This window comes from Mustela putorius, unplaced genomic scaffold (genome assembly GCF_011764305.1).
Source record: "Mustela putorius furo isolate JIRA1106 unplaced genomic scaffold, ASM1176430v1.1 tig00003898_pilon_pilon_pilon, whole genome shotgun sequence".
Classification (NCBI taxonomy): Eukaryota; Metazoa; Chordata; class Mammalia; order Carnivora; family Mustelidae; genus Mustela; species Mustela putorius.
Window position 1 is genome coordinate 1,527,011 of NW_025422047.1, and position 26,219 is coordinate 1,553,229.

Genomic DNA, 26,219 nt, shown 5'->3' on the forward strand with positions numbered 1-26,219 from the left:
ATAAATAAGTAAGGATGTGCTTCAGAAGAGACCGAGCCCCGCTCCCTCTGAAGAAGTCTCGTTCTGGTGACTTGACTAGGTATTTTTCTATTGTTCCTCAGGCTCTGACTTTTCCATGGCCTGATTTATTGCTTCTCAGGCGGTGAGCCCACGTAAGTGACAAAAGTCATGGCACAAAGTCTGGTTTTTCTGTGGCTTAGATCCCCGGATATGCTGAAGAGATCAGAATTTTGCCATTAAGTATTTTCAGGAAATTTGTGGGTGACGAGAAGCTATTGATTGATAGGATAGCATCTATATTAGGAAAAATGTGGCAGCAGGCAAGTTGCAGTCATCTGTCGTTGAGATGAAAAGCTGATTATACAGCTGAGGGCAAATGAGGTGGAAACATCTTAGAGATTAGGTTTGCTCCCAGTGTCCTACATTTCAGAGGGATGTGATCATTGGTTTCCTGTTGAACTGCCTCCTGCCGACAGCGTTTCTCTCCCACAGATTATTTGTTTGTTTTGGGGTTGAAATAAATACAAAATCTATCCTGGAGAATGTTGCATGTATAGATTTAGCTCAGTGGAAACAAAGAAGTACATGAACAGTAGTGGTCCTGTGGCAGGCATTCTGGGATAACTTTGTTATCCTCCATCCGTGACAGACACTAAAGTCCAGATTGGTTAAGGTGATTTGGGCTGGGGACAGAACTAGTTAGTGAGATGAACTGTTGGGCCCTTTCTAGAATTATTTGTTATGTGGTCAGATCCCGTCAGAGCATAGTCCTTCTCTGTGGGAGAGCAAAGTCCATTCCCCTGGGAATGCTCACGGGGGTGCTCTTCTTATCTGTGTTCCCTTGACACTCCCAGAATTCACTTTGAGTGTCTAGTCCCCATGTTGAACTCCAGCTGGTATCTCCCTGACATCCATACTGGATGTCTCCAGAATGCTGTTCCCTGGCATCAGCTCTTGGGTAAAGAAACTCCTTGCTTCTGACTGGTCTCATAACAGGAAGGTGGGACTCTTCTGCCACAGAGGATGCCATCTGCCACATCCTATCTCTTTTCCCTGCCTGGATTGGAGTTCGTCCAAATGGAACTACCAAATGTGTGTGTGTGTGTGTGTGTGTGTGTGTGCGTTTTCCCTTCTGTGCCTGGTTTCTCTGCTTCATTTTTAAATACATCTGAATTTTTGGGTCACATGTTGAAATCACTCACCTCAGGGAAGTACAGAGATTTCAATTAACCAAATCAGATCACTTACATATGCAAGGCAATGAAAGTGCAAGGGTAAAAAGGTAAACCATAGTTGATGGCCAGAACTATCTTTTGTATTTTCTTGGTTCCATGTACAAAGTAGGGTACTCTGATAAAAAGTGGACTGAATTCAGTATTTTAAAATTCAAAGGCATTGTGTTGTATATTTTAAGAAGGGTGCATTTCTGTTTAAATTACAAGAACTAGCTTCTCCCCGTGGGAAGGCAGCACAGTGGACTGCAAAACTGGGGGCTTCGGAGTCAGAAGGATTTGGGATGAAGACTTTTCCTTAACGGTGCAAATCGAGTTATTATTCTTTCTAGTCTCAGTTTCTTCATCTGTGAAATAGGGATAATACAGACCATGCTGGGTGGCTGTGAAGACTAGCAATTATGTTTATGAAGTGATCTCTTCAAGCCTGATCCAGATTTGCGTCCTAAACTGCCTGTGTTTCATTGAGGTCAGGAAATGGGTTTTATTGAAATGAATATCCCCAGAGTCTACTACAGGAACCAACATATATTAGACTCTTAGTAAGTACATATTAAATGAGGAGCACAATCAACCCTAATGCCTAAGCCACTAACTTGTTAATTAGTGTATACTTTTGTATTGATCTGCAACCTTTACCTTATTTATATTTTTGTCTTTATAAATAGCCTCTTCGAGAAAACACTTTTCTTCTTCTCCTTCCCCTTTAAACCACCTCCTACATATTCCCCCTTCCCAACCTTAGAATTAGTACATATTTCCAGGTTTGAAGAAAGGTCAGCATAGGATTTATGACTCTTTTCAAAGAGCTATTTTGGGTTATTATCCATTCTTTTTCTCGCTAGGACTAAACTCTTATGGCCATGGTATTATTTTGTTCGTTTACTTTAAAAGATTCCAACACCAATTAAAAACTAGTTAGACTCATGCCCTGGAAAAATGTACTTACTTCCCATTAATATCAAATTACAGCTCCTCTGCATGAACAAAACTGACTTGCAATCGCTCTTAACACATTACAGAAGTGAAGCTTCACTCTTAGAAGTGCTTTTTGAAACCACAGTTTTAAGTAGTCAGTATTGTGGGAACTGGGTCCCTCTAGGATAGTTTTTCAGGTGAGAAACAAACAAACCTTCAAAGCAGAGTTGTGTTATTGCTGCTCGTTCTTTTTTTTTTTTTTTTAACATTTTTAAATTTATTTGACAGACAGAGATCACAAGTGGGCAGAGAGGCAGGCAGGGGAAGCAGGCTCCCCACAGAGCAGAGAGCCCTATGCGGGACTCGATCCCAGGACCCTGACATGATTTGAGCTGAAGGCAGAGGCTTTAACCCTCTGAGCCACTCAGGTGCCCCTGTTTTTCTTTTAATTGATAATGATGGGCTTTAAACAGAAATACTGACCGAGTGCTGACTCTGCTCCCAATTTTGTGAACCTGGGACAACTACTTGACCTCTCTGAGCCTCTGTTTTCTAATCAATAAGGTGGTAACTTACACAAGGTAGATACATGGATTGAATGAGATAATTACATATAAAGTACCAAAACCAATGTTTTGGTAATATTATAAGTAGGAATAAATCAGAGTTCCCATCAGCTACTATTTCTAGAAAAAAAAAGTGAGGGAAAAATTACTTTAAAATAGCTTCCTATTTTTTTTCTTATTTATTATCTGAAACCAGAATCTGTTCAGGATAGATTTCTTTTCTGGATGGACAAAATTTGCACTTAGCAGAGAGCAGATTAGAAGCAATGCCCTTTCTTGCCTACCTACTTGGAACAGATGGAAATGCCACTCAAATCACAGACCAAATAACCACCTTATTAAGACCCCAAATCCTCTTATGAAAGGTTTGGAGGCAGTTCTTCCCAGTAATGATTAGACACTTATTTGGGGGGGGGGGCAAAATAGTTTACCTTGGCAACAAGTGTACACTGACTCACCGTCACAGAAAGTGGCAACATGATCTTGAGCTGTGGTTTTCCAGCAAGCAGGTAGCCTTCATTGTGAGGCCCACTCTGACATCCTGACTGAATCCTCCTTTCCCCCAAAATCGCCGAGGCCCTACCTCATTTTCTTTTGCCCAAAGTTTCCGCTCGTAACTACAAGTAGTCAAAGTCATTTATCTGCCAGTGAGTCTGGTTAAAGAGTTATTTGGAGGCCACGCTGGGGCGTGGGAGAAACTAACAGAAGGGTTTGGATTTACGAGAGGGTGCTGTTTCTGGAGTTTTCCTGCTTTGTTCCTTTAAGCGCTGATTACCGAGAATGGCTACTGGAGGTGCAGGGGCAGGGGGCGCTGACCCGACCACTGGAGCGGCATAGCCCTGCGGGGTCTCCAAGGCGTGGGAACCTCGGGAACGTGGGAACAGACCTGCTCCCTGCCCCACCACCGCTTCGAACCAGTCCAGAGCATGCGCTGAGAGAGGGCCCGGGACCCGGGGAGCTCGGGGCAAGGAGCCGGAGATTGGCTGTTGCCCGGGCTGTCCACCTTCGACCTAGTCTAACGAACGCAGCTAATCCCAGCCGCCGGGGCTAGAGTTGCCCAATAACCTCACGGCGCCCCAGCCAGGCCCAGCGGCTCCGCGGCTGATTGGGCGCCGTCCCTTCCCGCTCCTCCTTGCCATCTGGGGCCCCTGGCGCCGCTGCACGTTTCCATTGGTCGTTGGCCCTGCCGATCAATTCACGGCTCACCTCCCCCAAACAGCCTGCCGGGCGGGCGCGTGCTAGGGAGGCGGGGTCTCGGTGCAAGGGGCGGGGAAGGAGGCGGGGAAGGGGTGGGGTCTCGGCGAAGCCAGGCGCAGCGGTGGCTTTGGGCTCTGGCTCTGGACTCCAGCGCAGCATCCTCGCTGCAGCCTCTACGGCTGGCTGCTGCACTTGGTCAGGTAAAGCGAGCCTTGTCTGTCCTGCCGGCGGTCTGCTCCGCCTCTTCTCCCTCCCGACCACAGGCTGCCTGCTCCGCCTCTCGGGGCCTCAGGGCTCTCGGAAGGAGGCACCAAATCTGTTTTGCCCCGCTACCTTACCTTCTTCCCCTTTGGCGTCTGTTCCTCAAGCTCCCCAACCAAGCGGTTCCGAAGTGCGTTAATGGGGCTTCCCGGGTCACCCTAACGCTCCTCACTACAGAACTGTCGTTAACTCTCAGGTCCCAGCGCCCGTGACCTGCCAGTGCAGTCTCCTTCCCAGCTTGGCACAGGAAGGGTGGAAGGGCGGGCGGGGAAGGGAGGGATGCAGCGCTTCATTTTGAAGCTGAATGTGTTTAGTTCACAGAGGAAGTACCTTAGTGGGGTTGTTTTGGGAACGGAAGCTGCTTGGTGATGGGGATTGGCAATAACTAGAAGGATATCTATTGCTGCTTTGTGCTTATATTTGTAGGTGACATTCACCATCACCGTTTTCTTCTTTCATCAACATCTTCACCACAACCATCATCATCAACATTTCTCTTCTTCCATCAGAGCTCTTCAAGTTCTGCAAAGGCAGACTCTATTCAGGCATGTAAGTGCTGACTCCCCCAAATAACACGCAGTGCCCTTGTCCCCTAAGGCCGGACAGAGCCAATTCCTCATGTAACTCAAGGCCAAGGAGCTGGGAGTGGGATGTGATTGGGGAGAGTTTCCTTATTCCTATTTGCAGTTGCAATCGCCACAGAAAACCCTTTCCTTTCATCATTCACACTGCTGTTGGCGGACTAGAGAGAGTTTGACATTGGCAGCCAGTCCCACACTCCTTCCGATGAGCTGAATGCAGAGTCCAGGACCTGTGATCCAGGCCTGTGCCGTATGGGTGATCAGCCCTGCAAAAGGGAATTTCCAGACCCAAGCCTTTAAGAGGACCAGGTGAACTAGCTTAGCATCTGACTTTCTTCCACTGTGGCTCCAGCTGTACTAAAACACAATCCGTGTTTGCATGAGCATCGTGGGCCCTGTCACCTTGGGGCATTCAAGTCCCTGGGAGAGAGACTTGTGTTGGGTTGTCTTATTGTGGGTAGCATTGAGCACAGGACTGGAATTCAGCAGCCATTCGCTTAGCTGTTCCTAGGGCTTACTACAAGATCACTTGAGTTTCAGATTTATTAACCCTTTTTCAGGAGGGGAAAACAGTACAGTGGAGAGTTGCATACCAGATTAACTGTCATTGTGGAAGGTACTGCTTTAAAAGTGTTTAGAGGTTTCAGTCTTGGCGAGACATACCATTAGTCTCCTTTTTCCCAATGGTGTGATTATAGCCCAATAGTAGGACCAGTGAATACAGTGCCTTTAGATATACTGCAGGGATGAAGGAGGAGTGGCCTCACTGGAGGGAAACAATGGATAATAATAATAATAATAATTGGGGGACAGTCTATCATAATGGCTAAACCCAAAACCTGTCACATGAATTCAAATCCTGGATGAAACCCTTACTAACTGAGTGATTTTGGCATGTTATTTACTCTCTTGCACTTTAGTTTCTTATTTATAAAATACTTTTACCTGCCTCATGAGGAAAGTTGGAAGGATTAAAAGAATATAGTTAAATGATTAGTAGTTCCTGGTACATAGTAAGTGGGGAATGAATGGTAATTGTTCTTGATAATACTTGCCAACAAAGATAATGAAGGCTAGTGTTCTGTCCCTAAATGTGCATTCCGCCCTTCTGTTGTCTTTTTCCTTCCCTCTTAGGTCTTAAAACTGATGCTCATGGAAGTGCTCATGGGGGGATGGCTAGTCCTGAGGTTCTCACAGGACTCCATCTTGGAGGAGTAGCACTGATTGAAGCCAGCTGTGTTTGGACAGACATTTCTCTCACCAAGCTGCACAAGTGCTTAGCAAGCTCTTTTCAGATGCATTAAAAATGGAGCTCTAGAGAAGATTTCTGAGCCTCTGGGCCTGTCCTAGGCTGCTCCTTTCTCCTTGGCTGTTCAATGCTCTGACTTGGTAAATTGTGCTTTTTCCAGAATCACTAGTGAATGCATTGGCTTCTGCCCAGTAGAAGCAAAACTGCTTTTCTTCAAATATCCCTGGGAACTGAAGAAAATTTAACTTGCCAGCATGGAAGAACTTGTGTTTTACAATATTTTTCTTCTCTAAGAATAATATATTTCTCTTTGCCAGTGTAGAAAACAGCAAGCATTATTGATGTGATTCTGTTTTCCCATTTAGAAAGAGAGGTGAACAGTCTTATCAGCTTTCTGGGGATACTTTGGAATTTAGTGGATCCCGTCAATTTTATCAGTTAGGAACGTTTTGGTCGTATGGAATGAAAACCCAGCAGAAACAGTCATAAGCAAAAATGAGCATTTTTGACTGGCATAACTGAGCCATGACCACACTGTAATGTCTTCTCGAGGAAGCTGGTCCTGAGATGCTGAAGATTTTCTGGTTTGCCAGCTTGATTTCTGTCTCTTTGTCTCTATCTCTTTCAGTTCTTTTATATCTGCTCTTTCTCTTTCTTAGCCTTGTTATTTCTTATCGTAGACCTTGTCCTCTCAGTGTCTTCTTAGACGGTTTTTTGTTAAAGCTTGGGACTCAAGAGCATGTGATCTCAAGCATCAGTGTGTTTTAGATGGTTTTTGCCTTTAATGGTTTCTTAAATTCAAACTTTACTTGTATAATTGTGAAAATTCACAGCGATACTTAATAATATATGGTGATTCCAGTCTTGGTAAATCAGGTCTAGGGGTTACTCATACTCTCTTGTTGGGACTTTGTCTTAACAGGAGCCATTATTTTCAGAGGCTTATAGTCTCTGTGTTAAAAATCAGCTTTATTCTCAGCAGGTCTCAGCCTGTGTGTTGACAGAGTTACAGCCATTAATCTGATTTGCTTGATCTTGTAGAGATGCTAAACCATGGGAATTGTATCCTCATGGAGTAAATACGAGCTTGCACCAACAGGCTGGCCTTATGAGGGAATTGGAACATCCCTGTGTTTAACATCTAAGCGGAAGTGCTGACAAAGCAGTCATCTGTATGCTTGTAACATAATAATTACCTAAAGTAGAAAGATGGAAAGAAGACTACAAACTTCCTTACCATGTCAACATATGAAACCAAAGCTCTTAGGAAATGGGCCATTCCCTCCCACTTACGTTTCTCAAGTTCTCTGGCTACATGTAAAGCATGCCCCTGTATAATGTGTATTTCTGTATATCTTTAGGCTTTGGTGATATGATGCCATAGTATATGGGTCTGGGGGGCAGGGGATAAGAAGTTGGTCTTCCCTTTGGGCCTTATCTCGCCTTACCATTACCTTACCATTACCTTGAAATGACCTCTGTAATTCACCTCTGCAGGAAGCAGGAACTGGGTAGGTTTTTTTTTTTTTTTTTAATCTTGTTTTTGTTTTTGCTTTTTAAAGGCAATTCATCTGTTTCCTTACCTTAAGCAAAACGAACCTGTATTGTGTTCCCTCTTATTAGAGCTGTGCCTATTTCTCCTTTTTGCAGTGTCATAGATCCTAAGTAAAGACCAATATCTTTCAAATTAAATACTTTTGGGCGCCTGGGTGGCTCAGTGGGTTAAGCCACTGCCTTCGGCTCAGGTCATGATCTCAGGGTCCTGGGATCGAGTCCCGCATGGGGCTCTCTGCTCAGCAGGGAGCCTGCTTCCTTCTCTCTCTCTCTGCCTGCCTCTCAGTATACTTGTGATTTCTCTCTGTCAAATAAATAAATAAAATCTTAAAAAAAAATACTTTTTTTTAACCTTGGTCTTCTGAGACACAGGCTATGGTGGGGGATATTTTAGAGGTAGACAGGACTTTCTTTTTTAACAAGAGAAAAACGGAGTTTGTTAACATGTACCCAGATGTGAGTAACTCTAAAGGGTGGTGAGAATATGGGCTTAAACATCATCTTAGGCCAAAGGAAGGGAGTTTGGGGGCTTCTGGGTGGGAGAGGCAAGTTATGAGAAGGTGCCCAAAGAAAAGTATGGTAAAACCAGAGTTGCTTGGTATAGTTTACTATACAGATTTAAATCTGTGCCTTCTCTATTAATAAGAGTTATTAAGAATGCTCCTCTTCTTGGCATAGGAGAAGGAGACACTTTTTACAAGTGGAAATTTCCTTTATAATGTACATTTTATTTACAAAAAGAAAGCTTATGCACTTTTCTTTTTATAGCTTTTGCTGCATCTTCCTGGATCTCAATGACCATTAGCTCATACTAATACATATGCCAAAGCAGCATAGTGGGGGGGGGGGTAGCATAGTCTGATATGCCTCATTCTGTCCTTTGAAACTTCATGTTTTTCCCCAGGAAGTTTCATTTATCAAAAGCCAAGTTGATATATAGCTCTAGAGAGATTCAGGTTTGCAAAGCAAGAGATCTACAAAGGGGGAGGCGGGAAGAGAAAGAGAGAGAAAAGGAACAGGGATGAGAAAACAGAAAAGGACAAATTTAAACGCGTTGCCGCATCTCATTAAATCAGTGTCTTGGTCCTGGGACTCAACCAGTCTAGATAAACAGTTATTTCAGGAGACAGTGATAAAGGTGGGGGTGTGGCGCCTAGCTCAGCAATCTACGTGGCTTCTCTATGGTGCAAGCAATCAGGCATTTGGGGGGGGGCGCATTTCTATGGAGACAGAACCCATTTCTAATGGTTAGAACTAACCATACATCCAGTTTTTGAGTCCAGAGAACAGTTGGTTGATAAGGTTTCCAAATGTTGGGCTTACAGTGTCCTTAGATGGTGGTGTTAGGACAGACAGTGGCAGTCTGATGAATTTCCTGGGGTGCAGTTTGAATGTCCCTGGTGATGGCATTGGGTGTTGCGATAAACCTTCTGAGTGTCCTTATACAGCAGCAAAGGTTGGATAGGCAAGACTTTCATATTCATGTTGGTCATCAGCCTCTGGGCATTCACAGACAAGTAGCAGATCCCCCAGAAGTGGAGTGGGGAGTGTAGATAAGGCCGAAGGTTAGGGCAGGAAGCATCACTATGTGGCTAGCGTGAAGGGGCTAATGCTATCATGCCACGAGGAGTGTTCCAGAGAATGTTTCTATGAAAGCAGCAGCAGAGACCAGGAGATGACCTGAGTCCCAGTCTCTCATAAGCCACACCAACACGGCAGTGCGTGGCTGCTCTTCTCGGGTATGCTTTCCTTGTTTTTGCCCGGATGTCCTACCCTCATGCCAGCTCAGAGACTTTCTGTGTGATTTCCCCTGTGGAATGTGGAAGGAAAAATACAGATGTTTCAGAGAGGTGGGGCATAGGGGGCGGAGTGGGGAACCTGTTCCACTTAGGAAGAGAGGCTCGCTCTGGTGATCTGCTCTGGTGATCTAATGGTCATTAGGGGAAACCATCAAGTTTCCCAAACCTTGACATTTGGACAAATGAAGTTCCAATGAAATTCTCTGGAAGAATCACATCATCTGTGGCTAGGAGCAGACCCTTCTGAGCCACAGGTGAATGGTCCCCGTGCTGTCTCCTGCTTCCCAAGTGCTCTTTTCAGTGTCCCCTCTTTCTTCCAGTACTCCAGAGCAGATTTTCTGCTCTTCAGTGTCATGAAGATGGCTGAGCTAGGATGGGGAAAGTATTTTGGAATGACAGTTGCTGTCATAGCACTTAATGATCTTTCTCCTGTGGGAGATTCCACTGGGCAAACGTTGTTATGTTAGATGTGTTCGGTCCCCAGGAGGCAGTGACTACAATCTTCATTGCCCTTTCCAAAGGGTGTGTTGCTGCTTTGATCTGTTCACTGGTTGGAAGCCCCTCCCTGGGGTTTAGCCCTGCAAGTACTATTAAAGCCTATTTTTCACCGTCACGCCATGGAGTCCCTATAAGTTGTTGGTGTTCTAGTTAGAGACAAGTGTCCTCAAAGTCTATTCAAAAGGGCGGCAGCAGGTAAATTTCCTCTCCTATGCTTAATGCAGGAGAAATGAGCTCCCTCCCTCGGTTACCTAATCTGTCGGTAGGTACCTCTGTGCAGTGGGGGAGTTGGGTTTTATCTGTTGCATAGATGAGCAATTCAGGGCTCAGAGAGGTTCATATGTTTTTCGTAAAGGTATGGCTCTAAATGGAATCTGGGTAGATTTATGCTACCTGTTGGGATTGCATTCCACCTTCTGTCTGCCCTCGTAAGCCACAGAGAACATTCCTGGCTTTGAAATTTGTTAAACTTTCCATAACCATAAATATAGTGCAGTATTCTGGGTATGGATTTAGTGAAAAGCAAGAGTTGCTTTTTTTAGGCATTACCATGATTACTCTTTCTCTTTTTGGATAAAGACAGCCACTTTAGAACATTTTCTAGGCCTAGCTCATTTTTGGAAAGCTTTGCAAATAATTTTTTAAAAGCCCACAGGTCTGCACAAAATGGAATTCATCTACAGAATTGGCATCTCTCCTGTCCCCGTTTACCAGTGTCCTCATCTCCTTTTAGCTCTCTCTCTGCCATGGCATCCTTGGCTTTCTACCTACTGGAGCCCAACTGCCTTCTTTCTGACACACCTAATCCCCATTGAAGTAAATGTGAATAGACCGTCCCACACGTAATGGTGAGCATTGTCCTTATGTTCGAGTCCCTTTCTGCTTTGTTTTAAGCTGGTTCCTTTTAAGCTCTGATAACATAGATCAATTCTAATTTTCGTGATTATTTGAAGAACCGAAACTCTCTGATAAACCTAGAGTCATAATGGAAACTGCGGCAGACTGAAAAACGAAAACCAAACCTTCCTGTTTCCTCAGCATCAGCCGATTTCTTACTCTATCGTTCTTGTACCCAAATTATTCTCTAGGTAGGTGACAAGATATATTATTATTATTACTTTTTAGTTGTACAGTGGAGAAAACTGAGATGGGGAGATAAGAAACTGGCTTGCCCAAGGTCACTCACCGTCAGTGGCACAGCCAAGAATAGATCCAGGTCACCCGACTCCCTGGGCTTTGTTTATGACATCATTCAACTTCTCTTCAGGAAAGAACAGCCCTGCCAGCTACAAAAATGAAAGGACAGGATGCCACTCTCAGACTCAGGTTTTTGGGCCTTGGTCTTCTTACATTTTTCCCCCCATTTTTGGTTAAAACATATTAATAGCTGCCACATTGCTCACTATTAGCTAGATTTAAGACACCTTAACTGAAGCAGAATTTGTTCAGAAGAACAACAACATTCTGTCTCTGTGGTCAATAGTATTGTATTGTACATTTAATTTGTTAGGAGGATAGATCTCATGTGAAGTAAATAATATAAGAATATAAATAATTTTAAACAGATAACATGATGCTGGTATCATGATCACAAATTGGGCAAATGACACAGCAAAAGGGAAAGGTGGCTGAAGGCTCCAAGTTGGTTGCATAGGGATCTTGTGCTCAAACCCCATCCAACCAGGACAGAAGACACAGGAGAGGGGAGAAGGGTAGATAGTCTGAGACTACACTTATAGAGAGGTATGGTGTGGACCCGGGGAATCACATCAGGAAAACTAAGGTCATAAATAAGAGGATTAGAAAAAATTAAACCGATGTTTATAGAAGAGGGCTTTTAATACTGCAAGCAGTGTATGATGCACAAATGCTGCTACTTGAGAAGGACGAGGACTGATTCACGGAGAGAGAAGCAGCAGAATGCCTTTGTTCTTATTTTGCTCCTATCTTTTCTCTGCAAGCATAGCAGATGAGAATCTCCCTTTAACACAGGTATATAAGAAGTATCTCATCTCTTAACTTTTTTTCAAATTAGATTCATTTTTGCTTCAAGGCTCTTCCTTCTGGAAAGGTAGCAGACATACCCTCAGCATTGCGTAGGGTCCCAGCATCCCCCTGCGGTGTCTCAGGTTCCAGGGTGCTGGCACAGTGCAGCAGCCCTGGTGGAGGGGACCCTCTGGTCACTGAGGTATCTGATCGCACAGGTTAACACCATGGTGCTGTATTTCTGCTCACGTAACTCACTGGGCAAACAGAGGTCCAGGTCATCCTTGGGCCACAAAAATTATTTGGTGACATTTCTTATGGTTCCTTCTGCTTAGATGTGCCCCCTGCCCACACAGCTCTGGGGGCTGGGGGGAGGTTAGAGGCTCCCTGGAGACAATGCCAGGAAACAAGGGCTGCTCCTCCCTCCTCCTGGGTTCATAAGTCTCCCTCCCTCCCTCCTTTTCCAACAGCAGGAGGGAGATAATTCTCCATGTCACTCCAGGGCTTTGCATGTCCATACATTTCATTCCTTTTTTATTACCACCTTCGAGAAATTCTCTATGTTCTTCTAAGCATTTGCGATTTTGGAAAACAAAACCCAGAAATATTCTCAGGCTATTTCTCTTTTTCCCCCCTTGCCTTTGACCTTTTCTGATGCAATGAACACCAATTCTGATATCTGAGGAAAACACAGGGAGAGATAAAAAGAAGCAGATTAATTATCTTTGAAAATCACTTTCCTTTTTTAGAAGTACAGTGGTTTTGGACATCTGTCTTCACATCCATTTTCCTTTCTCTGAAAATGATCCCAATATATAAGTTTGGGCTTCATATACCAAAGACCATGTCCCTGGTCAGGGTTACTTAACTAAGGATAGCAATCTGACGAAGCTGGGCCAGTTGGATTCCCTTCCCCAAGAACGAGAGTTTAGGACTGAAGGATAGCAGTAACTAAGAGTCAGTGGAGTTAAGTGGCAGGTACTCCAGGAAGGGCCTGCCCCACAGGCCACTGGAAGGCTCCACCTCCTGCTCTTGGCTTTTCTACCCTTACTCTGGTTTCATGAAATCAGAAATCCATGAATTTCATGAAATTGGAGATACCTCTATTTTTGTTGAGGTAGCCCAAATCAGTTTCAGGGGCTGGCCAACAAAAGTAATACAAGAATGGTCTTTAAAATTGCAAAGGCAGAGTGCTCGCTTCGGCAGCACATATACTAAAATTGCAAGGGCAGAAAAACATGGTGAAGAGGAAACTGACACTCAGGATAGACGAAGAGGTAGTAAGATAGAATCTAGCCATTTAAGAGGTGTTCATCTAAGGATTTAAAGTGACCATTGCAAGAATTGTATTTGTGATCCTGGAACAACTTTTGGCATTTTTTTGAGGAACTCTTCTGTAAGTGTGGGCGCTGCTTTGTAATAAGATTTTGATGCAATAATAAACAGTCAGGTGATGTGCGGGGTTTTTGAGAATGGAAGTGCTTTCATCTCAGCGCTTGCTGAAGAGACTGGGGTCAGGATGAGAAGATGTCTCCGGTGTTTAAAGGACTTTGGACAGGAGGGGAGTGGGGTTTACAAGTTCTGCAAGTGAGGACAAGCACCAGTGGGAATATCAATGGAAATGGATTTTGCCTGGGATTAAGGGAATTTTTTTATATTTATTTTTTTACATTTATAGTTGTCTGAAGGCCATGAGGTTTCCTTGTGGGCTAGAGAACAGTTTGCCATTGAAGAGTTTGAGTTGAGACTGGGTGGTCATTCACAAAGGTTCTAGTGAAAGAAAGAATCCACAGTTGGGATGGAATGGATAATTTCAAAGTTTTCTTTAAATCTAAGATCCCATCATTTTCTCTATGAATTTTGACCAGTCCTAGACTAGAAAAATGCTAACCCACATCTTAACAGAATGCAATAGAAGTTAAAGCACTTCACAAGTAATGATTTTATAACATTTTTCTTCCTTCATATGAAAAAACCACACCCATAGGCTATAACTTATCATTGAGAGAAGACATTTTCACAGAGAGAAACAAAAATTTACTTTCTATTCTCTAAACTGTTATTGACAGTGATTAAACATTTCACATCCAGGTGGTTCACTGAATTGAAAAAAAATCTTTCTGTAATATTAACATAAGCATGCAAAACCCAGGAGACACTGAAATCTACTGTCTAAATCTCAAGGCTACACAAAACTAAATAGGCTTCTCGAGTTACTTTATGGAGGAAATCAGAATCCTACTCTTTTCCCAAACCTTTATAAAGGAAAAAGATGTTACCATGTTACCTGCTGTGAGACCTGAACAGGTAGCTCAGATGTTTTATTTCCCACTCCCCAAGACATCTCACAGCAGCTCATCCCTTTTTATAGCTATGTAACCATTTGTGTATTTTAGATTATTATTCTTAATTAGAGGGTAAGAACTGGATTATTCTAGTTTGTCATTTATCACAGCAAGCAGATGTTGACATTCATTAATCATGTCTTAAACAAGAATGGACAAGGAAAACCACTTAGTTTGAAATCCTGGCCTTAAAGACTCCATCAGACGTAGTCCAACATGACAACTTTCGTAATCTCTTTCATAATCTCTCACTCTTCTTGTAAAAACCTTAAAAATTGCAAGCATATATATATAACCATTAATTAGTTCTCTGTTTGTTATTACTTTTATAAAGAGTACTCAAAAGAATCCAGTCTTTTCTGCTTTGCAAATTGGGTTCTCAAGTCATGTTAAAGACCCCATCAGCAATATAAGTAAAAAAAAAAAAAAACATATTTTCTATCTATTTTGGAGTCTAGCTTAAAAGGAAAGAAACAATCATAAATGTAGGGTCTGTAGAATCTGTGACTGTAAAGCCATTTTAAAAATCATTTTAGAAATGTGAAAAATACAAAAAAGAACAAAGAAGGAAATAGCAATGGTCCATATTCCGATCATACTTTGTATTCCATATTCTCTCTACTTTTGGAAAATGGACTTTTAACAAATCACCTATGTTGGGGCACCTAGGTGGCTCAGTCGTTAAGTGTCTGCCTTTGGCTCAGGTCATTGATCCCGGGGTCCTGGGTTTGAGTTCCGCATCTAGCTCCCCACTCAGTGGCAAGTCTGCTTCTCCCTCTTCCTCTCCCTCTCTGCTCTCTTTTTCCCAAATAAATAAATAAATAATCTTTGAAAAAAAAAATCATGTATGTTGATTGTCAAGATTCAAATAAGGCAAAAAATTACAAAGGTGAGAATTTTTTAAAAAATCATCTCAAATGCTACAGTTCCCATTAACCTTAGATAACATAATTTCAGACACCTATCCATCTATACCTAAATATCTGTCTATCTGGGTGGATATTTAGATAGAAATACTTTTATAAACATAAATAGAGATGCTATTTATAACAAAAATATTTTTTTTTAATTTTTAGGCAACTTGAAAAACTGAGCTGAAACTAAAGAATAGTCAAACTTCAAATAAATGTACGTTTCAAGATACATTATCTATTTTTTAATTTCTTTTCAGCATAACAGAATTCATTGTTTTTGCACCACACCCAGTGCTCCATGCAATACATGCCCTCCTTAATACCCACCACCTGGCTCCCCGCAACTTCCCACCCCCGGCCCCTTCAAAACCCTCAGATTGTTTTTCTGAGTCCATAGTCTCTCATGGTTCACCTCCCCTTCCTATTTCCCTCAACTCCCTTCTCCTCCCTATGTCCCCATGTCCTCCATGCTATTTGTTATGCTCCACAAATAAGTGAAACCATATGATATTTGACTCTCCGCTTGACTTATTTCACTCAGCATAATCTCTTCCAGTCCCGTCCATGTTGCTACAAAAGTTGGGTATTCATCCTTTCTGATGGAGGCATAATACTCCATAGTGTATATGGACCACATCTTCCTTATCCATTCGTCCGTTGAAAGGCATCTTGGTTCTTTCCACAGTTTGGCGACCATGACCATTGCTGCTATAAACATTGGGGTACAGTTGGCCCTTCTTTTCACTACATCTGTATCTTTGGGGTAAATACCCAGTAGTACAATTGCAGGATCATAGGGAAGCTCTATTTTTAATTTCTTGAGCAATATCCACACTGTTCTCCAAAGTGGCTGTACCAACTTGCATTCCCACCAACAGTGGAAGAGGGTTCCCCTTTCTCCACATCCTCTCCAACACATGTTGTTTCCTGTCTTGCTAATTTTGGCCATTCTAACCAGTGTAAGGTGGTATCTCAATGTGGTTTTAATTTGAATCTCCCTGAGGGCTAGTGATGATGAACATTTTTTCATGTTTCTGATAACCATTTGTATGTCTTCACTGGAGAAGTGTCTGTTCATATCTTCTGCCCATTTTTTGACATGATTATCTGTTTTGTGTGTGTTGAGTTTGAGAAGTTCTTTATAGATCCTGGATATCAACCTTTTGTCTGTACTGTCATTTGAAATATCTTCTCCCATTCCGTAGGTTGCCTCTTTGTTTTATTGACTGTTTCCTTTGCTGTGCAGTAGCTTTTGATTTTGATGAAGTCCCAAAAGTTCATTTTTGCTTTTGTTTCCTTTGCCTTTGGAGACATAACTTAAAATAAGTTGCTATGCATGATATCAAAGAAGTTACTGCCTATGTTCTCCTCTAGGATTCTGATGGATTGCTGTCTTACGTTGAGGTCTTTTATCCATTTCAAGTTTATCTTTGTGTATGGTGTAAAAGAATGGTCAAGTTTCATTCTTCTACATGTAGCTGTCCAATTTTCCCAGCACCATTTATTGAAGAGACTGTCTTTTTTCCACTGTATATTTTTTCCTGCTTTATTGAAGATTATTTGACCATAGAGTTGAGGGTCCATATCTGGGCTCTCTACTCTGTTCCACTGGTCTATGTGTCTGTTTTTATGCCAGTACCATGCTGTCTTGGTGATCACAGCTTTTTAGTAAAGCTTGAAATCAGGTAATGTGATGCTGCCAGTTTTATTTTTGTTTTTCAAAATTTCCTTAGCAATTCAGGGTCTCTTCTGATTCCATACAAATTTTAGGATTATTTGCTCCAAATCCCAAAAGACTCCACCCCCAAACTACTAGAACTCATACAGCAATTCAGTAATGTGGCAGGATACAAAGTCAATGTACAGAAATCAGCGGCTTTCTTATACACTAACAATGAAAATACAGAAAGGGAAATTAGAGAATCGATTCCTTTTACTATAGCACCAAGAACCATATGATACCTGGGAATAAAACTAACCAAAGAGGTAAAGGATATGTATTCTAGGAACTATAGAACACTTATGAAAGAAATTGGAGAAGACACAAAAAGATGGAAGACCATTCCACACTCTTGGATCGGAAGAATAAACATTGTTAAAATGTCTCTACTGCTAGAGCAATCTATGCTTTTAATGCCATTGAGATAAAAATTCCACCGGTATTTTTCAAAGAGCTGGAGCAAGATACATTATTTCTTTAAAAATGTCTCTTTATGGCTAACATATTATCAAAAGTATTAAAAAGCTGGAGTTACTGTCATTAATTGCGCTATTTTTATGAACTTTCTTCTTTGGACAGCATCAATCAGCTTCCTTTTTTTTGAAAGATTAACAGCTTTGAAACTTCTTCCCTGTTTCCTTTTCCCACTTCCTGAATATTATTAGATGTTTTATTGCTTTTTTAAAAAATTATTTTTATTAACATATAATACATTATTTGCCCCAGGGGTACAGGTCTGTGAATCGTCAGGTTTACACACTTCACAGCACTCACCATAGCCCATACCCTTCCCAAAACCCATGACCCAACCACCTCCTGCATCCCCTCCTCCCCCCAGCAACCCTCAGTTTGTTTTGTGAGATTGAGTCTGTTATGGTTTGTCTCCCTCCCGATCTCATATTGTTTCATTTTTTCTTTCCCTACCCCACAAATCCCCACCCTGCCTCTCAAATTCCTCATATCAGGGAGATCCTATGATAATTATCTTTCTCTGATTGATTTATTTCCCTCAGCATAATACCCTCTAGTTCCATCCACATCGTTGCAAATGGCAAGATTTCATTCTTTTTGATGGCTGCATAGTATTCTATTGTGTGTGTGTGTGTGTGTGTGTGTGTGTGTGTGTGTACCACATCTTCTTTATCCATTCATCTGTTGATGGACATCTAGGTTCTTTCCATAGTTTGGCTATTGTGGACATTGCTGCTATAAACATTTGGGTGAACGTGCCCCTTCTGATCACTACATTTTTATCTTGGGGGTAAATACCCAGTAGTGCAATTGCATTGTTCAGGTTATAGTGCCCCTTTCTGCTATGTAAATGTATTTTGTATTTTGCTATGTAAATGTCCTTTAGTGGCAGCCCCATCCTTAAATGAATTGAATGTATACAGCTCTGGGTGTGGTATCCTTGTGCTCTACTTTCAGTGATTTTGAGAAATGATAACCCACAAACTTGACACAGTCATTCATGATCTCTAATACTTAGGGTCTAAAGCTCTGTAAACCACCATCATTCATCACTAAAAAAACTCTTGAGTGCCTATTTAGTGTTAGACATGGTTGAACTCTAAAAAATTGGTGTTAAAGAACCTAGAATCCCTGCCCTCCAGAAGTGAAAGCAGCCAAAATATATTAAATTCCTAGTGTGTTATTATTTCCTTATCCCCTGTGTCCATCCTAAGGTCTGGTATCTCACAGGCTCTTAATTCATACTTGTTTAATTAAGGGGCCTTTATGTGCCAGACACCATGGTAAGTGCTTTAAAAGTTGTATCTCATTTTATCTCAACAACAAACCTATGAGGTAGGCATTTATTGTCTCTGCTTATAGTTGAGGAAACTGAGTCTCAGTAAAGAATATCCCAAAGTTATACAACACAATTTCACAGTAAACCTCATTCTTATTTCATGACCCCCTGGCCTGGGTCATAAATTTATGCTGGGAGTGATGGAGGAAAGGGGCACGTGAACTATTGCTTATAATACCTGAGTGAGTAATATAATAGTGTATGTATAGTCTGAGGCTAAAGGGTTTCTGGGTGTGGCGTCTCCACTCTGTGATTTTTCTGCTTTCTGACATCCAGCAAGCTCCTTCTCTTCTCTGAGCCTCAGTTTCCTATCTATAAAATGGGACTAACAGAGGGAGGATTAAGTGAAGAAACTCGGGTAAGCATAATGCCTGCCGCAAGTGCTCAGGAAAGAGTAGACATTACTCGTGTTTTTGCAAGGTGCTCGGAATGCTCAAACGAGGAAATGCTTTGTCCCCTGGATTTTCAGGACACTTGTGCTTGGGCTTTGCTAGACGCATAGGAATTCATCAGGAGAGAGGTAGACAGAGTCTTGGCCAAAAGGGGAACGTGAATCATAAGACCGAAGATCTCGCCGAGTTGCACCGTATTTGCATTCCCCTCATTAACTCCTGAACCTTCCTTCCTTTGCTTGCTCGTCTCCGGAGTGTCCAAACAGGAGGATCTGTGTTTTGAAAGGCCGACTTGCAAATGGACCATCGTATCTTACTAGACCATCTTCCCCGTGAGAAGGTGAATTAGTCAGTGTCTGTACAGCTCCAAGGAAACGTAAGGGGACAGGGCTGCTTTAGGACTATTGGTCCAGGAGGCCAGGGGCCATCCCAGGCCAGCTTAAGAGCCACCCGATGGTTTGAAGAAGGAGCCTGCAGTCTGTCTGACATTCTAGAACGGTGTTCCTCATACTTTTTCTCATTGTCCCTTTCCTTTAGACTTTTCCCTAATTGCCTCCCCATCATGACATAGTGACATGTTAGTACTACATCATGACATGTTAGTACTACAAATAAACTGTGTATCTGTTATGTACTCTATGCTTATCCCTTCTTCACACACATACACATACACACACACACACACTCACACACACCACACACACACAGAGTGTAGATTTTTAATCCTCTCCTAAGAACCATCTGGAATGAAGCAGGCTTCAGGGAGCCTTCTCAGGTGAGCCGCTGTTCTGGAGCGGACCGACACTTGAGGCTCTAACTATTGTGCTAACAGCCACTTCCACCATGGTTCCTTTCTACTGCCCTCACTTCTCCTCTGGTTCCGGTCTTCTCTGCTTCCCCGCCTGCCCTTTCCCAGTCTAGGTTCCATATAGCAGCCCGAGTAACCTCTGACAAATGTAATCAGCTCCTGCCTCTCCCCAGCTTCCCCTTGAGCTTAGAATCACATCTGGACTCTCAGTCATGGCCCCAAAGCCTACCTGAGCTGGCTCCCATTTGCTGTCCCCCTCCCCCAAGTCCCACCTATGTGTAGGGGAGTGTCTCCCATGCATTGACCAAAGCCAATGGATAGAAAGTCACAGGTGTCTGCAGGGAGTAGCTCTCGGGTGTGCTGATCACCACTGAGAGGACAGGGTGGGCACTGGCAGTGGTGGCTGCGACCCTGGGAAGACTCAGAAGAGGGGAGTCTGGAAAGACTCCCCTGAAAAAGGATGATGATGGAGCAAAGGCATGAGAGAACCATGCAAAGGAGGGCGGGAGTCACTTCTATGCCTACAGGGGTACAGGTAGAAGGTGTGGAGCCCCGCAGTGGGACAGAGGCCTGCATGTGAGCTGCTGACGGGTCACTGTGGCGAGAGTCTGAAATGAAGCTGGGGGAAAAGGTGGAGGCCCAATCCCACAATCTGCTTGAAGAGCAAGAGAGCCACTAAGCAGTTTTGACTATGGGACTGGGCGTCAGAGGTGATGAGGTCAAGTTTTTGTTTTGAAACGATGGCTCTGGTGGCCGTGTGAACGGCGGCAGGTGAACGAACACAGACCCATTCGGAGGGCGCCGAGCCGGTAGGGCAGCTAACCTGTGCTGGTTTTAGCTAACGCGGAAAGGCCTGCATCCTGGAAGTCCCTCAGTCATGGGCAAGCCCATGCGGCTGGTCGTCCGTCCTCTGCAGTCGTTCAGGTGAGAGGTTAGAGTTGTCTTGAGAAAGACGCAAGATCCTCTCATCCCTTGACTCCCATCAGAAGTAAGAGGATCAACATCATGATTCTTTTTCTACAAAAGCCCCTTAGAATTGGCTTCCCCCAAATAATACAGACAACGCGGAATGCACACGCACACACATACACACACACACCTTAATGTGTAATTGCTTCAGGTAAGCCTGGATTATTTTTCCTATACAGGCCTGGTGGCATCATGTTTTTGACATCTCAGATCCTGGAGCCTGCCAAAGTGAAGGTTAATTTAGGTAAGAAGGTGAACTAAGTCATTGCCATACCTTGTACTTCTGCTCACTGTCGAGACACACCCTGAGCCTGGGCTCCCATGCTGTCTCTCTATCCCCGCTATCCTGGTCCCAGCCTTGCTTTCCTTTCCCCACCACCCCCAGGGCCACGAAAGCTTGCTTTTTGACCCTGCTGTATTACAGGGCACTTCAGGAGCTCTCAGTGCCCACCCCCATAAAGTAAACATTGTCACTCCTAGATTTCAGAACTGTGTCCTGTACCCCCTTATCTAATTCCTCCCACTTTAGCCAGTCCCCAAGAAAGAAGACCTTTGTTACTAAACCATCGAAAAGAATTGAGGAGGGGCACCTGCGTGGTTCAGTGGGTTAAAGCCTCTGCCTTTGGCTCAGGTCATGATCTCAGGGTCCTGGGATCAAGCCCCGCATCAGGTTCTCTACTCAGCAGGGAGCCTGCTTCCTCCTCTCTCTCTGCCTGCCTCTCCCTACTTGTGATCTCTCTTTGTCAAATAAATAAATAAAATCTTAAAAAAAAAAAAAAAGAATTGAGGAATACCACTCCTCTTCCTGGAAGTAGCTCACTGGGCCCCCTCTGTGCCAGGCACGACTTTTAACACGGTACATGCATATTTACTAACATTTATATTAAATGAATTATACATAAGCAGACTTTTATGGAATATCCATTGTTTTCTAGTTAATTTCTCAAGCACAGGACACAGCCTGGATCAAAGCTCCTTCTTTTAAGGTGGTTATTTTCTTTAGTGTTTGGAGAGAGACCAAGAAACCAGAAGATATATATAGATATATCTACCTATATATCTATATATAAAATGTGGCAGGTGACAAGTTCAGGCTAAGGCCTGGAGAGTGACATTTGCTGTAGGCACTCTTTCATACTGAGTCACCAAGGAAGACTTTTCATGAGGCCTCATTTGAGCAGACACCTGAAGTTGGCCAGAGACTAAGTCATCAGGATTCTGAGAGTGGTTCAGGCAAAGGAAAAAAAGCAAATGTATATATTTATGTATTTGGCTGATGGTATAATCTTGGAATCACATCTTTAATTTTTCTCTCGGGCATTATTCAAAGTTTCATAAATCTATTTTTCCCTTGTTTAGTATCTTGGAACATTTAAAAACCTTTCTTTCCTTCACCTTTCCATTCCCTACTGTCACTTTCATCTGATCATTAATGGAAATTTTGCTATTCAGTTTAGGCATAAACTGACTTTCATGACTTTTAGTGATAGAAAGCCAATTTTGTTCCTGATAATGAATTTTTGTCTCTTTAGTTGTTGTGTTTGCTAGAAAGTAAACTCAAGCCACCGTTAAACCTTACTGCCGACTACAAATAATGTACAGGTCCAATTTGGAGCTTCAGATAATGATACTTCAGCGTACTATTTACTGAATATCTTCCATCTTTAGGACATGTACTGTAGGGAATACAGAGATGGTGATGATGATAATCCTTTTGCATAGGATCTTTTGATCCAGCAGGAAAAATACACCACAGAAAGTTAATTGGTGGTAGGAAACAGGGTGTACGGAGATTCTGTTCCTGGATGATATGGATCTGAAACACATAATGCTAATTACTGATAGAACCCCTAAGTATATATGTACTATGTATAGGTTTGTCAGCTCTCATTATTGCCTATATCTGAGGCGTGAGAAATTGAGGCACATTAAGGGTATATTGTCATCTCAGGTTACCATGCTAAGTGCAAGAGCTAGGATTTGAACCTAGGCAGTGGATTTCCTAAGGCTGTGCTAAGGGGTAGGAGGGAGGGACCCTCTGGCCCTCAAGACTGTGAGGCATGGGGCCCCAGAACATGTGAAAACAGATCATGGGCCCAATTAGGACAGAGTAGAATATCTGACAGGCAAGGCTTAATAGATTTGAGACCCAGAGCAGGGCATGGAGACATCATAGACTGATTTAGACTGGTAAGAGCCTGAGAAAGGCCTCGAGTTGAAGACGTTTGCCTTTGAGCATGGGCCAGGAAGGAGTGATTAAACTACCAAAGTTAGGTTCCAAATAAAGGGTTTGGATCAAAGGGAGAAAAGGCTTTGCCCCACTGTGCCCTGGGTCTCTCTCAAGCTAATCATGAATTTTCTTTTACAATAGAGGTGGAAATAATAAGCTCTGATTAATGCATTGCTTTTTCACCCATGCTAATTTTACATTTGGTGTTACTTGCTTTCAACACTTCACTTGCTTTCCTTCTAGTTCTTGTATTACTGATGAAAGTTGGGTTTTGTCTCCCTATTTATGAGTTTCTTATGCCGTTTTCTTTGCCTGCTTCCACTCCTTTCTGCCGCATGGTGTCTTTTGGCTTCAGGAGTCTGGGTTCTGATCCCACGTTGTGCTCTGAATTCACTGTCTACCTGGAAAAGGAATTTGGAAAGTGGGCTCCATTTCTCCTCAGGAGGGACTGTGGAATTGCCCCGTAAATAGGGAGAATCAAAAACTGTCTTATGGATGAGGACACAGAAGTACAGAGAGGTTGAGTGGCTTTCGGGAGATCACTGGTAGTGACTGGCAGAGCTGGGCTTGAGTCCAAGCCTTCTCACTCTGCATTCATTGTGTTTTCCTTGGTCTGTACTGCCTGGTGGGGAAGCCCTCTTCTGTGAAGACTGACCGGACCTGGACCAGTTACACCAGAGGGTGAGTGCTCCATCTTGTTTGATTTAAAGTAGAGAAATTAGTAAATGAATGGGCGTGTCTTCTGAATGAGACTCAGTGTCCTTGGTCAGTCCTTTAGAGGATTTTCAGAGTCTGGGCTCTGGGGGTAAACCATCTGGGCTCAGATCCCAGCTTGGCCACTTACTAGTTGTGAGACCCCAGGCAAATTACTTTATCCTCTCTGTACCTCAGTTTCCTTATGGTAGAATGGGAATAATTGTAGTACCTACCTATAGATGTGTGTGCGCACGTGAAAATGAATGTGTTGAAACAGGTAAAGCCTTGAGGAGAGCGCCCAGCATATAGTGAGTGATCACTAAATAATAGTAATTACCTGCACTATTTAAAGACAGACTACTTAGAAACACTCTTGCTACTCATGAGTCACGTGTTAGCTGCAGGCAGAAGCATTAGGATTCTGTCAGTGCTAGGAAGATTTCTGACCCTACCAATACTTCTTCTATTTAAGTGAAGCTGGCATAACGTAAATTGACTCCACAGCTTATCATTCCCTTCAACAGGGTAACCCTGAAAGTGAAAATACTCCTGGGAAGACTAACGTATGTAGTCAAAAGCTCAATGACTTTTATTCAGTCATATTTCAAAAGTGAATTTTTTGAAGGACAGGGAAGAGAATGCATTACAAGTAAGAGGAAGGGAAGCACAAAAAAGCTTTTGGAAATGCCAAAGAGAAATGATCCACATAGAGTAGTGTGGAGAAAAATGTCTAACATACATTGGGATTTTTAAATGGAATGGTTTTTTAAGAAGATTTATTTATTGGGGTGCCTGGGTTGCTCAGTGGTTAAGCATCTGCCTTTGGCTCAGGTCTTGATCCCAGGGTCCTGGGATCCAGCACCATATTGGGCTTCCTGCTAGGCAGGAAGCCTGCTTCTCCTTCTCTCATTCTCCTGCTTATGTTCCCTCTCTCAATGTCTCTGTCAAATAAATAAATTTTTAAAATCTTTTTAAACTATTTATTTATTTATTTATTTGGGAGGGTGCAGAGGGAGAGGGAGAGAAAAAATTCTTAAGCAGGCTCTACACCCAGTGTGGAGCCTGATGTGGGGCTTGATCTCAGGACCCTAAGATCATGGCCCGAGCTGAAATCAGGAGTTGGATGTTTAATCAACTGAGCCACCTAGGCTCCCATAAACGCAGTGTTTTTTAAATGGAAAATGTGCCAGTGGCTTTGGTAGCACCCTAACCAGGTTTATTTCTCTCAAATCTCCTTCAGCAAAGTCCACTGTGTCTCAGATGCTGATCTTCTACAACCTTCAGATAAACTGCTTGTTTAGACAAAATTACATGTATGAGATTCCTTCAGAAAGAAGAAGACATTGTGGAATTTCATGGCATTGTATCTTCAGCTCAATTTTGACAATAGTGTATATTCTAAACAGGACTGAGCCTCTTCTTTGAGGCAGATGATATATATGGATGAGGCTTTCTTGATGCTTTCGGCATCCCTGAGAGGGGAGTGCCAAGTGTCTGTGGGGGAGAAGGTGAGATTGGTATTTTCAGGGTTTCTCTGCTTTGATGTGTACTAAATTTGGACCTCAGTGGGACCATAACTAGCTTTTGGTTTTTGGTTTCCAGACCAGCAGATATATAGCCAGCATTGTGTGAAATGGCCCAAGCTAGGCTTTTGAGGACTCACTTCTTTGTTTAAAAGCAAAACAAAGGGGAAGGGATATGGAAAGATAGGGGCTTCCTGCCTTCCTCAATTTCTTATAAAAGAGAAGCAATGAAAGGAGAAAACAGATGGTAAGAAAGACACTTAGGAAACAGAGAGTGTTTTCTTCCAGAATGTCAGTTTCCCTCCCTAGAACTTCTGCAGGAATTACCTGTGATTGAGATCCTAGCTCTTTAAGAATAATTCCTTTCTCTGAAAAGAATCTAGTTTTATTAATTAAAGCAAACATATAGTAGAAATAATTCCATCTGGAAGTTCTCCTCAGTGTCACAGTTTCCCCATTTAGCCCCATGGGTCAGCACTCTGCTTTTGAAACAAATCATGATGCAATTGAATGATGACTCTTTGCCTTTGGAAACCCCAAAGTGTATAATGTGGAATATATCTGATATATACCTATATATCTGATTGCCCAACAATTCTATAAGTCCAAATAAGGGAAAGTCAGTCTTGCTCTCAGTCCCATCATTAGTAACATTCACACAATATGGGAGTTGGGAACGTGAAAAACTATATGATATTTGCTCATTTGATCCTGTGCTCCCAAGAAGCTAGTGGCTACTATTGGCCTAGATATACTTGTCTGATCTCCTAAGTATCAGTAGACCAAATTCTGGGTATTGTGGAATTAAATTGTCTAAGTAACCAAATCAAAAAATGTTAATGATTTTTGGAATCTACTGTTTGTTTTTTTTAATGAAAATTTAATAATGTGGGATATTATGCAGAAGAATTTAAAAGAGCAAAGAGCCTTTTCCTTTCCAAGAAGAATAGGTACCAAAAATTTATTTTACA

General features: G+C 42.6%; 1 protein-coding gene across 1 annotated transcript in view; it reads left to right on the forward strand.

Annotated features, from left to right (window-relative positions):
• Positions 1–3,753: 3,753 nt before the first annotated feature.
• FMN1 (formin 1) overlaps positions 3,754–26,219 on the forward strand; it is a 414,557-nt gene continuing 392,091 nt past the window's right edge. The window contains 2 exon segments of the mRNA XM_004751031.3: positions 3,754–4,113; positions 4,601–4,723. The gene's annotated coding sequence lies outside the window, so the exon portion shown is untranslated.